This window comes from Procambarus clarkii, chromosome 15, assembly GCF_040958095.1.
Source record: "Procambarus clarkii isolate CNS0578487 chromosome 15, FALCON_Pclarkii_2.0, whole genome shotgun sequence".
NCBI lineage: Eukaryota > Metazoa > Arthropoda > Malacostraca > Decapoda > Cambaridae > Procambarus > Procambarus clarkii.
The window spans coordinates 37,594,495-37,608,487 of record NC_091164.1 but is presented as its reverse complement, the minus strand read 5'-3'; the positions used below and the strand labels follow the sequence as shown (position 1 = coordinate 37,608,487).

Here is a 13,993-nt window from a genome sequence, read left to right as displayed (position 1 = left end):
TTTTTTTTACAGTAAACTGAACTGAAAACATATAAAGGGGTACCTCAGTTTAAGAGTTTAATCCGTTCCTGGAGACAGCTCGTATTCCGAAAACTCGTATTCCGAAGTAATTTCCCCATAAGAAATAATGGGAAATGAATTAATCCGTTCTTGACTACCCCAAAAACCCCACATCAAACTAAATTTTTATACCTAATTCATCTAAATAAACCTACAAAACTATGTTCAAGTTATTACTTACCCTTGCTGAGGACTGCTGTTGGTGTATGGAAGATGTGAGGAGGAGGAGAGGTGTTACTGTTTGGAAGGAGAGTCTCATTCCATTATAATATCAGGCAGTGAGGACTTCACTGGTATGCACACTCTGGCACATTTTGCTTGCATACCACTAAGACTTGCTTCTTTTATTAAGAATCTGTCTAAAGACACTTGTTTTTCCCTACATTTTAACACTTGTCTGTAGTAAGACTCACATTGTCATTTAAAAGGTCAATGCAATGGCCTGCTTCAGCTTTATCTGGGTGAGTTTTTTTCAACAAAACTTTGCAGTTCTTCCCATACTTCACACATTTTCTTAATCAAGAAGGGACAACCTCTACTGCCTCTACTCACAGCTATTTTCTTAGGTTGAACCTTATCAATGGCTTTCTTGAGACCCATGGCGAGATATATAATGACAACTTTTATGCTCAAATTGCCAAAAAAACGACAAAAAACTGTAAATCCTTGTGAAGAATTCAGGTGGGATAGTCACTGAGCGCGAGACACTGGTAAACTGAGGCGCGATCGCTGTGCCACCATGTGCTAGTCGGCCTGTACACGTATCAACAAACTCGTGTTCCGAAGTAACCCTCGCCTTCCAGACACATTTTCTGAGGAAATCCTGCTCGTATTCCGAAAAACTCGCATATAGGGACACTCGTGTTCCGAGGTACCACTGTATTCTAAATCTATGAATATGAAGATCCTATACTATTCTGAGAGCATAATAACACCAAATGAACAATTCGTGATAGTTTATATTTTTGCAGCTGATTTCAAAATCTGAAGTTTTCAATATTCACTTTTATAATTATTTTTTATTTTCTTATTTTTTAAGTTATGTTTGTGATTATTTAGACAAAATTGCAGGATTTGCTAGTATGCACAAAAAATTGGAAAGCATTAGAGCAAATTTGAGAAACTGAACTTTCCCATCAGGTCCTGTCATATATGCTCCCGAAATATGGCATATTTGGTTCCGAAACGCTATACGTGCTAGTGGCTTTACAAGAATGGTAATTTAACTTAATTTCTATATTCTCTGTTAACCCCCCAATGTAACTTCTTGTATATAAATAAATAAATAAATAAATATGTATGCCATGCACAGCTTAAGGATTAATACAGAACTGTACTGTATAAAATGTAAAAAATGTCAAACTAACAATAATAATATTTTAAATAAAACAATTTATAAGTTGATTCTATTAGAAATGCAGCTGAAAGACTTGCTGTAAAGTTAAACATAGACAATTTCAAGGCTAGCACTGAATAGGTATGTCGATTTAAAGAGAGGTAATGCATCATTAACATGAAAATTTGTGGTGAGGCATTAAGTGCAGATGTTGGAAGTGCTAATGCATATAAGCATAAACTTTCTCAGCACATGATATCTAATAATCAAAGCTGGTTTTAAGTGTACAAAGCAGATAAAAATGGCTTTATCTGAAAGACATGTATATGATAAGATATTTAACTGAAACTATATATTATGAAAGATATTGTAATGAAGCTCACAACAAAGAAACAAACTAAGATTCAAAAGTTTTGGTATGGTTTCACAGTAGGCCTACAGGACCAGCACCCAGCACTAGCAAGGACTCACCTTCTGAGGATGTCCAGGCAACTGGACCAGCACCCAGCACTAGCAAGGACTCACCTTCTGAGGATGCTCAGGCAACTGGACCAGCACCCAGCACTAGCAAGGACTCACCTTCTGAGGATGCTCAGGCAACTGGACCAGCACCCAGCACTAGCCATAACTTACCTGGGAGTACCAATTGAGCTGTACAGCACAGTTCTAATGACATTAAATGTACAAAGTGTAGTTTATATGATATAAGTGTACTGCAGTAGTGTGATTCTAGTGGTCTGTACTTTATGTACAGACTGTAGTGTATAATGTACATTTGTTAGAAAAGTTACTGTTCTTTAAACAATTTATATTCATATGTGTGGCACTCTCAGGATATTGAGGCTAACAAAGTTTGCACTACAAAACTCAACTGGTAGAGTAAGTACAGTACTGTAACGTGCAATATAAATTTATTTCATTGCAATTCAAATTCTTTGTTATTTAAATTTTTCAAAAGGCAAATGTGTATTGGCATATGTATTATTAATTTTTATGGGGGGGGGGGAAGGGGGGATGCTGGGGCCGGATTGATGGAATGAATTCCACACTGGAATGAATCGGCTACGCCCCCATATAGTTCGTTCAAGCGAGGGCACACTGTATTACTCATATAATTTCTACATTTACTGTCTACACTTAATGTCATTTAATTTCATGCATTTCTTTGATAAAGTGTTTACGCGTGTCCTTTATGATCTTGGTTATTTGTAAGTGTTGGCCCCATTAACCTTAAATTATAGTATGTTTATGTTACTCTATGTTCTGATATGTTCCAAGAAAATGTCATGAGGAGCAGTTCTAAATTACACCTTCTGTTTCCATTCTGTAATTAATGTAAATAAACTACTGTACTGTTGCTAGAACTACTGACTCCATAATGTAATAATCTATGCCTGTACTCTGACTATACTCTGTACCTGTAAAGTACGGCTGTAAAGTACCTGTACACATTTTTTGTCTATTTTACTGTAAATTATCTACTTAAAATTATCTGTTAGTTTAAGGACTTCCCCGAAACTCTATGCGTGCTAATGGCTTTACAAGAATGTAAAATCAACTTTATTTCTATGTTTTCCCTTTACCCCAATGTACGTTCTTGTATATAAATAAATAAATGCTTGTCATCCTTATGTATCACCTTCGTATTATTTTTTTTTACTTTCCTTGAACATTCTCATTTTGCTAACTTACTTCTCTTATAGTATTAAGTGTTTTACCCCATCACAATATTAATTAAAAAATTTCTATATTACTATTAATTTTGCCCAAAATGCTTTGCGTAATACTGGCTTCATTAGTACAGTATGTGTAACTGCTGTCCCTTCAATTGAACAATACTCTTATTACACATAGAAATCACAATAGTGTGATGCATCAAATTTATTTATTTATCTTGAGTTATCTTGAGATGATTTCGGGGCTTTAGTGTCCCCGCGGCCCGGTCCTCGACCAGGCCTCCACCCCCAGGAAGCAGCCCGTGACAGCTGACTAACTCCCAGGTACCTATTTACTGCTAGGTAACAGGGGCGTTCAGGGTGAAAGAAACTTTGCCCATTTGTTTCTGCCTTATGCGGGAATCGAACCCGCGCCACAGAATTACGAGTCCTGCGCGCTATCCACCAGGCTACGAGGCCCCTTCTAAAGGCTAAATTTAATTATTTATTTATTTATATACAAGAAGGTACATCGGGTTTGTGAGAATACATAGCATGGTATTTACAATCTTGTAAAGCCACTAGTATGTGCAGCATTTCGGGCAGGTCCTTAATATACAGATAATTTTAAGTAGGTAAATTCTAGCGGAATTAATAAAATGATAACAGATACATTGCAAGAAAGGAAAAAAAATGAGATGAGAGAGATTAGTGTGAATATTAAAGCACATTGGTATATTAAAGTTCAGATTGATTGCATTGACAGCTTGATTGGTAATTTAAACGAAGATTAATAGGCACCATACAGCAAATTGAAAGCACATATAAGAACACGGCAATCATCACAATGGTAAAGTTGTTTGGACTGGGTACATGAAGATTGGGAGATTGGGTAGCACTAGATACAGTGCAATTTTAAAGCAACAAGGTAGAAAACTATTAAGATGAAATTAGGTACTTTTTAGTTTTGTTTTTGAATGATGCAAAAGTTGGACAGGTTTTCAATTCATTAGGGAGTGAGTTCCATAGACTAGGTCCCTTTATTTGCAAAGATTGTTTGCACAGATTAAGTTTGACTCTGGGGATATCAGAGATATTTATTTCTTTTGTGGTGATAATGGGTCCTATTACATCTGTCCAGGGAGAATTTCAGAACATGATTTGCATTTAAGAACAGGGCTTTGTAAATGTAGTTGACACAGAGAATGTGTGGAGTGAGATTATGTTTAGCATGTTTAGGGAGTTAAACAAAGGGGCTGAGTGTTGTCTGAAAACAGAATTTGTTATTATTCTGATAGCAGATTTTGCTGGGGGATGATGGACCTGAGGTGGTTTGCAGTGGTTGAACCCCATGCACAGATACCATAATTAAGATAGGGATAGATTAGTGTATAATATAGTGAGAGAGCAGAGTTAGATACATAGTATCTGATTTTGGAGAGTATACCAACTGTTTTAGAGACTTTCTTAGTTATGTGTTGTATGTAGGTGCTGAAGTCGAGTCTCTTATCTAGGAATAGGCCAAGAAACTTTCCATCATTTTTATTACTAATGTTAACATTGTCTATCTGAAGCTGAATTGCATTTGTTGATTTGCTTCCAAATAAGATGTAGTAGGTCTTTTCTATGTTAAGTGTTTGTTTGTTGGTTGACATCCATAAGTGGACTTTTTTTAGTTCATTATTAACAGCATTATTTAGTGTATGTGTTTTAGGGTTAGAGTAGATGAGGGTAGTATCATCAGCAAACAATATAGGTTTCAGAATGTTGGTGACATCAGGCAGACCATTGATGTATGTAAGAAATAGGAGGGGTCCCAAGATGCTGCCCAGTGGCACTCCAATGATTATTGGTAGAGTGGAAGAGGTTATATCATTGATGGCTACACATTGGTGTCTATCACTACGATAGGATTGCATATAGTGCAGGGCATGGCCTCGGATTCCATAATGATGCAGTTTACATAAGAGGTAGTTGTTATTAACAGTATCAAAGGCCTTTCTCAGGTCAATGAAGAGTCCAATCAGAAACTCATTTTTGTCAAGGGCTGAGTAAATTATATCAAGGAGACTAATAATTGCGTCGTTAGTACTCTTTTGGGAGCGGAAGCCAAACTGACAGGGGCCGAGTATGTAGAATTTTACGAGGTAGGAGTACAGCTGTTTGTAGATAATTTTTTCAAATATTTTTGATAGTACGGGTAGGTTTGATATGAACAAATTTGAAATGAGTTTGTTTGTTTGTTTGTTTCATTTCAAGTTTGAAATGAACAAATCCACAAGAGTCGTGACGAGGGTTCAAATCTACGTTCGAGAGGGTGTAATGAAGTAAGGGCAAAGAGGTAGAACAGCTTATTGACAGAGCTCAGGTGCATGGGGAAATTGTGTAAAAAACCTGGTTTGTGTCTCGGAAAGACTGCAGGGTCCGTGGTAGGTCAAGTTGATTTCTCGGTTGCAATTCTTATCCATGTCGTAGCTCAGTTGATTAACCACCATGCTGCGCCGAGTTTATTGTGAAATTCCCCGTGCTCATGAAATAAAGTGTTCCCCAAAAATAATTTTTTCTTCGTAAAATGATAAATTCCATTCCCTGAACATGTCTATGTAAAAATAAATACCAAATTCCACCTACTTTGGCTCTGGGGACGTGGACAAAGTGCGTTGTGATGTCATCAGGGGCTGGTCGCCCGTGCGTGACCAACCCGTTCTCGCACTTTCGTACAGTCAATATTAACTTATTAAATAAGTGTATATGTGACATACTAATTTATTGTGAATATTTTAGTTTACCTTGAAAAGCTTCATAGAAAACACCGACCTTACCTAACCTTCTTATTATGTTAAGATAAGCATCTTATTGCTTCGTAATTACAATTATTACTTAACCTATACCTATAATAGGTTAAGTAATAATTGTAACCTATACCTATAATAGGTTAAGTAATAATTGTAATTAAGAAGCAATAAGATGCTTATCTTAACATACTAAGAAGGTTAGGCAAGGTCGGTGTTTTCTATGAAGCTTTTCAAGGTAAACTAAAATATTCAGAATAAATTAGTATGTCACATATGCACTTATTTATTAAGTCAATACTGACTGTATGAAAGTGCGAGAACGGGTTGGCGTGACACACCCAGACATGGTCGCGTGGGCCATTCAAGCACCAGATGTTGGCACAAATATATTTTAAATTATCTGTTTTATGTATTTCCAATGCAGTTTTATTTGTTTTTTGTTTTTTATCGTATATGATGCATATTTGTATCCTTTACAATATGTATACAGTAGAACGTTCATAATGTTCCATGAAACTATGATACATGTGTCAGCAATGTGTCCACAATAAATGTTTATTGTCGCAATATTACTTGTTAAAAATTCACTAAAATTACAATATGTACAGTTTCACACACTACACAGTAACACACTGTATTACACACTCAGTACTTTGGAAGTGAGTAATAATCAATGAAGTAGTCCAGGGTACACAGTGCGACTTCGCTCTCGTTGCACCAGGTACAGATAGATTTTCGCTTCCTGTTTCTTTGTTCTGTGTGCTTGCAAATAACGCACTCATGTACACCCTTGGCATTAGTATCTGTAGGTGGTATGTAGCCAAGCTTGTAAAATGTAAGGTAGTCTTGCAAAGATTACAGGGAAAGATCAATTTGTAAGGTACTCATAAAGATCGCCTTGTAAGGTCCCACACAGGAAGAAATTCAGCCAACCTCAAAGAGTGTCCGTCAGTCTGGAAGAGATTCAGCCAGCCTCAAAGAGTGTCCGTCAGTAAAGAAGAGATTCAGCTATTCTTGAAAATATCTATGGAAAACACCACCATGGAAGCCGCTAACACTTTATCTATGCTACTTGTATCAGATGCATCATCACTGAACGCAGAAAACGATTCCTCTATGTATCATCTAAATAAATTGGAGATAGCAAGGGTGGTGCTCAGAGCTACAACTGGATACGCTCGCTGTATTGTCCTCATAGGTGCTGTATCACTTGCATCTGACCTTTGTGTTAGGTCCTTATTGCACCTAGCTTCACTAATATTATGACCCTTATATTCTTCAAACATTAAGGTTTGAATTTCACCGACAAAGCGCGATCTTTCAACTCCGCGTCGGACAGGTGTTTGGGAGCCAGAGACGCATGCGCCACTCATGGTTGCTCACTCAGTACTAACCCAGCCAGCAGCCCTAGGGCATAAGGGAATTTTTTCCAAGATGGCTACCTCTCACTGGAGGTCCTAAGAGTCCATTTCGTACACAACCAACCTTGCACACATTTAGAACGGGTACGAAAAAATCAAACCAAGTATTCCAGGCTGGCGCAGTTAAGTGGTTAAGGAGCGTCTGGGATCTTCTCGGATGTAGGTTCGAACCCTCGTCATGGCCCTTGTGGATTTATTCATTTATTACTCTTATGTTCTTTGTACACACACTCTTTTGAATAAATAATAATAATATTATTACTGTATTAATATTATTATTATTATTTACTCACAGAAAATCACACTAACGTGATATACATCAATGAGAAAATTCACTCGGGCTGTGAGGCGATGCGAACCTGCAATGTTTGCATCACCTCACAGCCCCAGTGGATCGTTCATTGATGTATATCTCCTTCGTGCGATTTTCAGTGTAGTATCTGAAGTTGGGCGTACAGTGTTCAACTACAACACTTTACCCCTTAACCTGAGTGCTTGGGGGGGGGGGTTCTTACATAAAATTTGGACTGGCTTCAAGACTTCTTGTGATATAAGATTATCACAGACATCCTGTGACATCAGTAGAAATCTGGTTGTAAGACTTTTAGGAAGTCAGTGGTGGTACAGTGGTAGAGTATGCGACTGGCAATGCCTTGGTCGTGGGTTTGCGACACCACACAGTCCCAGGGGATTTTCTCATTATTATTCTTATTATTATTATTCGATAGGCCAATGTCCACACCCCAACAATGCCATAGGCTTATAATTTACCTCAACAATTCCATAGGCCTACGTCTACACCCCAACAATGCCATAGGCCTATTTCCAGACCCCAACAATTGCATGTTGAGGTGTAAGACAATGGTAGAGCAGAAAGTACTCCAGTACTTACGGAGGATGATGAGAGTGCGAGGAACAAGGTGGTCAGGTGGAGCCAGTGACTCCTTTCTTCAACAGTTTTGTCTCTTCCTCGTGGTATATCCTCAATGTCTTCAGTGGTGTGGCCTCACCACACACTTACACTTCCATAAGTGTCCTGAGAGTACTGTGGGAGGGACAATTTGCGGGTATTGTGGACACAGGTCTTTAAGACAGGCGAACCTCACGAGTCGTGGAGACGTCTATAGCAACCTTTGTTGTGATGACGTCACTCGCTCGCTCGCTTACCCGCCACGGTGCTCTTCCCATTTTCTTTGGTTACTGATCTTTGCCGACGTTTAATTTATTTATTTATGCATATACAAGAATGTACATAAGGAATGTGAGGATACAAATATGCTAATTACAGTCTTGTAAAGCCACTAGCACGCGCAGCGTTTCGGGCAGGTCCTTAATCTAAGAAAATTTTAAGGAGGTAAATACTTGCAAAATTTATAGACAAAAAAATGATAACAAATTACATGAAATGAAAAAAAAAGAAGATGAGAGAAAATTGTAGGTACAGTATATTAAAGCACATAGGTAGTTATTATTCTGATAGCAGATTTTTGCTGTGTGATGATGGGCTTAAGGTGGTTTGCAGTGGTAGACCCCCATGCACAGATACCATAATTAAGATAGGGGTAGATTAGTGCGTAATATAGTGAGAGGAGAGCAGAGTTAGGAACATAATATCTGATTTTGGAGAGTATACCAACTGTCTTAGAGACTTTCTTAGTTATGTGTTGAATGTGGGTGCTGAAGTTGAGTCTCTTGTCTAGGAATAGGCCAAGAAACTTGCCATCATTTTTATTACTGATGTTAATGTTGTCTATCTGTAGCTGAATTGCATTTGATGATTTGCTTCCAAATAAGATGTAGTAAGTCTTTTCGATGTTTAATGTTAGTTTGTTCGTTGACATCCATAAGTGGACTTTTTTAATTCATTATTCACAACATTATTTAGTGTATGTGGGTTGAGGTTTGAATAGATAAGGGTAGTATCGTCAGCAAACAATATAGGTTTGAGAATATTAGAGACATTAGGCAGATCGTTTATATATATAATATATATATATATATATATATATATATATATATATATAATCTATATATATAGATTATATCTATATATTATCTATATATTATATCTATATATTATATCGATATGTATCTATATATAGATATATATTTATATATCTATAAAGCCAACAAACTTTGTAAAATCTCTTTATGTATGTACCTTCCTAAATAAAAATTATTATTATTATTATTATATGTTTATTCAGGGAAGGTACATACATACAAGTGATGTTACAATAATGGATCAATATACAGATAGAGCTAGTACATACAATGCCTAAAGCCACTATTACGCAATGCGTTTCGGGCAGGAAGAACATTAATATCTAGAACTTAATACTAATTGAGCATAAAGAATAAAATGTGTTGAGAACAAATACAAATAAAGATAAAATAAAAAAAAGGGGGAACATGACTGAAAAGCAGCACAAATACAATAGGTTGACAAACAGTGTTCATTAAAAAAAATAACAGACATGGGTTGACAATAGAGGGGTAAGGTAGGTTACAGGGAATTAATTAGGTAGTGTTTAGTTTTTATCTTAAACTGGTTGAGAGAGGTACAGTCTTTAACATGATTGGGAAGGTCATTCCACATTCTGGGCCCCTTGATTTGTAGAGCATTTCTAGTTTGATTAAGTCGTACTCTAGGAATATCAAAACTGTATTTATTTCTGGTGTAGTGCTCATGGGTTCTGTTACAACCTTCTATGAAGCTTTTGAGATCAGGATTGGCATTATAGGTTAGTATTTTATATATGTATAATACACATGAGAGAATGTGCAGTGACTTAATGTCTAACATATTCAGAGATTTGAGTAGGGGTACCGAGTGATGTCTGGGGCCAGAGTTGGATATTGTCCTAATAGCAGCTTTGTGTTGAGTAATTAGAGGACGTAAGTGATTTTGGGTAGTAGAGCCCCAAGCACAAATACCATAGTTGAGATATGGATAGATAAGGGAGTAATAGAGAGTCACCAGGGCAGGGCGTGGTACATAATATCTGATCTTAGAAAGAATGCCCACAGTTTTTGAAACTTTTTTGATATATTTAGAATGTGTCCCTGGAAATTCAGCTTGTGGTCAATGAGAATGCCAAGGAGTTTGCCATCTAATTTGTTACAAATTTGGGTATTGTTTATTTTGAGATTTATTTGATTAGAGGATTTATTGCCAAACAGAATATAGAAAGTTTTGTCAATGTTGAGGGTGAGCTTGTTGGCAGTAAGCCAAAGATGGACTTTATTTAGCTCAGTATTTACTGTGGCATTTAGAGCAAGGGGGTCAGGACTGGAGTAAATGAGGGTTGTGTCGTCAGCAAATAAAATTGGTTTGAGGTGTTGGGAGGCATTTGGAAGGTCATTAATGTAGATGAGAAAGAGGAAAGGGCCAAGTATGCTGCCCAGAGGAACACCAATGTTGATGGGTAGGGTGGGAGAAATTGTATTATTCACAGAAACATATTGGAGCCTGTCAGTAAGGTAGGAAGAAATAGAAGAGGTCCTAAGATGCTGCCCTGTGGCACTCCAACGGTAATTGGTAGAGTGGAAGAAGTTGTATCATTGATGATTACATATTGGTGTCTGTCACTAAGATAGGATCGGATGTAGTCAAGGGCAAGGCCTCGGATTCCATAATGCTGGAGTTTAAGTAAGAAGTAGTTGTGATTAACAGTATCAAAGGCTTTTCTTAGGTCAATGAAGAGTCCAATCGGAAACTCATTTTTGTCAAGGGCTGAGTAGATAACGTCAAGGAGACTAATGATTGCATCGTTGGTGCTCTGGCCAAACTGGCAGGGGCTGAGTATGTCGAATTTTACGAGGTAGGAATAGAGCTGTTTGTAAATAATTTTTTCAAATATTTTTAATAGAATGGGTAGATTTGATATTGGTCTATAATTGTTTATGTCCGCCGGATTGCCTCCTTTATGGACTGGCGTTACTCCTGCTTTTTTGAGGATATCAGGGAAGGTGTGACACTCTATAGATTTGTTGAACAGTAGTGCTATGGGTGGGGCAAGGGCATGGGAGGCTCTCTTGTATACAATGGACGGAATTTCACTGGTGTTCCCTGCCTTGGTTTTTAGAGAGTGTATGATGGACACAACATCTGCCGGGCTGATTGGTGAAAGGAGAAGAGAGTTTGGATAGCTGCCTGAGAGATATGTGTTAATATGTGTCTGAGTCTGTGGGATTTTACTGGCAAGATTAGCACCAACCGATGAAAAGAAACTATTAAATTCATTTGCCATTTCTAAATCAGTTGACGGTATATCCCCATCCTTGTAGAGTTTTATTTGGTTATGTGAGTGTTGTTTAGTTCCTAGGATACTAGAGATAGTTTTCCAAGTGCTTTTCATGTTGCCTTTTGCTTCATTGAATCTATTCACATAATATGCAAGTTTTGCCTTTCTTATGATACTGGTAAGCATTGATGAGTACCTTTTATATAGCTACTTCCTTTGAAACTAGGCCAATCCTAACTTTCTTTTCATATTCATGTTTCTTGTTGATTGAGTTGAATGAATGATTGCTATCTAAAATAATTAGGAGAGCCAAAATTAAATACTACGAAGATAAATTTACCCACACAAAGGGCAACATTAAGAAAACATGGAGCACAATTTCACAAATATTGGGATCAAAGAAGATTTTAAATAACAAACCAATACTCCAGTCAAATAATGATGGTCTGCTTTCAGCCTCTGACACTGCTCTTGAGTTCAATAGGTTCTTCTCTTCCATTGGGTCATCCCTTGCAAATGATATTCCATCTTCCAAATACAAATACAAATATTTATTCAGGTAACGTACATACATACAAGGTGAGATACAAAAGTTGATGGATTTATAGATAGAGCTGGTACATACAATGCCTAAAGCCACTATTACGCAAAGCGTTTCGGGCAGGAAAAACACTAAGACTAAAACTTAATACTAATTGAGATTAAAGTATAAATTGTGTTGAGAGAAAATAAGAAAAAAAGGGGGGGGGGAGAAACATGGCAGAAAAAAAAGGAAAAATACAATTTGGTCAACAAAGAGCATTGTTTCAAGTAGTAGACATGGGTTGACATTTTGGGGGTGAGGTAGGTTACATGGAGTTAATAAGGTAGTACTTTGTTTTTATCTTAAACTGGTTGGGAGAGATGCAGTCTTTAAGTCTAGTCGAGTTAAGTCCAAATTAGTACAGTTCAGTACTAATATTCAGGACTATTTTACAGGGAACTATCCACAGTCTCTGTACCTAATGCCTACTAATTCCACTGATGTTACTGACATAATCCTTAACCTTAAAACCAAGTCTAGTGCCCTTGAGGAGATACCAACTCTTATTTACAAAAAAAAAACTCCAAATTTTTAGCTCCTGCCATTGCATTGCTCTTCAACAAGTCATATGAACTTCAAACCTTTCCAGATATTCTAAAAAAAAAAAAGCGAGAGTAACCCCAGTCCACAAATGTGGTGATCTCACTGATGTTAACAACTTCAGACCTTTTTATTTATTTATTTATGCATATACAAGAATGTACATAAGGAATGTGAGGATACAATTATGGTAATTACAGTCTTGTAAAGCCACTAGCACGCGCAGCGTTTCGGGCAGGTCCTTAATCTAAGAAAATTTTAAGGAGGTAAAAACTTGCAAAATTTATAGACAAAAAAATGATAACAGATTACATGGAATGAAAAAAAAAAAAAGATGAGAGAAAATTATAGGTACAGTATATTAAAGCACATAGGTAGCTATGATTGATTGCAATGACAGCTTAAAATGGTAGTTGACAACAAATTGGTAGGCACAATACAGCAGAAACAATATAAGATTGATTGCAATGACAGCTTGAATGGTAGTTGACAAAAATTGGTAGTCACAATACAGCATATGGCTAGCACATAAAAGAAGACAGCAATGAACACAATGATAAGGTTGTTTGATATTACATAAAAATTAGGAGATTGGGTACCACTAGGTACAGAGCAAATTTAAAGCTCAGTGTAGGAAACTAAATAGATGAAGTTAGGTACTTTTTGGTTTTGCTTTTAAATAAGGCAAAAGTTTTACAGTTTTTCAATTCACTAGGGAGTGAGTTCCATAGACTAGGTCCCTTAATTTGCATAGAGTGTTTACACAGATTAAGTTTGACCCTGGGGATATCAAAGAGATATTTATTTCTGGTGTGGTGATAATGGGTCCTATTACATCTGTCCAGGGAGAGTTTCAGAGCATGGTTTGCATTTAAGAACAGGGTTTTGTAAATGTAGTTGACACAAGAGAATGTGTGGAGGGAGTTAATATTTAGCAAGTTTAGAGATTTAAACAAGGGAGCTGAGTGTTGTCTGAAAGCAGAGTTAGTTATTATTCTGATAGCAGATTTTTGCTGTGTGATGATGGGCTTAAGGTGGTTTGCAGTGGTAGACCCCCATGCACAGATACCATAATTAAGATAGGGGTAGATTAGTGATTTTGACCTGTATCAATTGTGTATTGACCTATATCAATTCTGCCAAACTTGTCAAAAATATTTGAAAAACTAATATATAAGCAGCTTTATCTTATCTAGCCAAACACAATATGGCTTCAGACCCCATAAAAGCACTAACGATGCACTTATTTGTATGATTAACTTGATACATACAGCTCTTGATAAAAATGAGTTCCCTGTTGGGTTATTTGTGGACCTGCGTAAGGCTTTTGACACTGTCGACCACCGAAACCTTCTT

At 36.9% G+C, this 13,993-nt stretch overlaps 1 protein-coding gene across 1 annotated transcript in view; it reads right to left on the bottom strand.

The window, feature by feature from the left end:
- LOC138364931 (tripartite motif-containing protein 59-like) overlaps positions 1-8,410 on the bottom strand; it is a 112,987-nt gene extending 104,577 nt beyond the window's left edge. The window contains exon 1 of the mRNA XM_069325015.1: positions 8,160-8,410. The gene's annotated coding sequence lies outside the window, so the exon portion shown is untranslated. The remainder of the gene's footprint in view (positions 1-8,159) is intronic.
- Between the last annotated feature and the right edge of the window lie 5,583 nt (positions 8,411-13,993).